A 904-nucleotide genomic window follows, 5' to 3' on the forward strand; every position below is an offset into this window, starting at 1 on the left:
GACTACTGTCTGGGAATGTATTTACTGAAGTTTTTTTTTTTTTTTTTAATTTTGATTTTATTACAAATATTGTAAAATTATTATTTTTGTTTTGTTTTTAGAGAACATTAATGTGCAGTCTTAACAGTCTTAAGAAAGACCGTTATTATTATTATTATGAAGAAAAATAAAGCTTAAAATGAGAAACAAGTTTCTGAGGGTATTTTTGGGGGATCTGTCATTGGTGAGCTTCAAGCAAAATTTAATCTAGGGCACATCACCTATTTTACTCTGTCTAAAAATGTTCAGGCTACTGTATAAAGTATTTGCTTAGGAAACTAGTGTAAGATAAGTGCACACAGCAAGCCAAAGAGGTATAATTCAGCTGTAAATGTAAAGCTGTACTGGGCCTGTTGTTTCACTACTGTTTAATGTGACATTTTTTCACACTGAAGCAAGCTCTAGCTAAATCTTAATGTTGTTAGGTTAAAACAACGTTTGAAATTTTATCTGTAGCTTCTCTATTTATTAAAAAACTTAAAACCGTGATTTGTGCACAACACAGTTATCAAGGTCCCCTGGAATTTACCTTTAGAAAACAGGTACACCTCAATTGAACTGCATCAGAATATTAGTTGTTTTCTACAGGTATATGGTGAAAAGTCAAATTTATATTAATTAGTAATCAGTTCTGTATATTTCGTCCTTAAAAAATTTGTACCCTCACTTATGGAGATTTTTGTTTTGAAAAGGGAGTATTTTGCTTTGAATAGAGGAATAAACCTGATTAAGTAAAATATTCCAACAATTTGTTTGACTATGGAATTCCAGAGACTACCCCATGTTGATGTCTGATTTTTAAAATAATGAGGAACTGAATATGTTCTTCTATTAAGGGTTTGAACTGTGGGGGGCAGCAAGACGC

The sequence above is a fragment of the Thunnus albacares genome, chromosome 19 (genome assembly GCF_914725855.1).
Source record: "Thunnus albacares chromosome 19, fThuAlb1.1, whole genome shotgun sequence".
NCBI lineage: Eukaryota > Metazoa > Chordata > Actinopteri > Scombriformes > Scombridae > Thunnus > Thunnus albacares.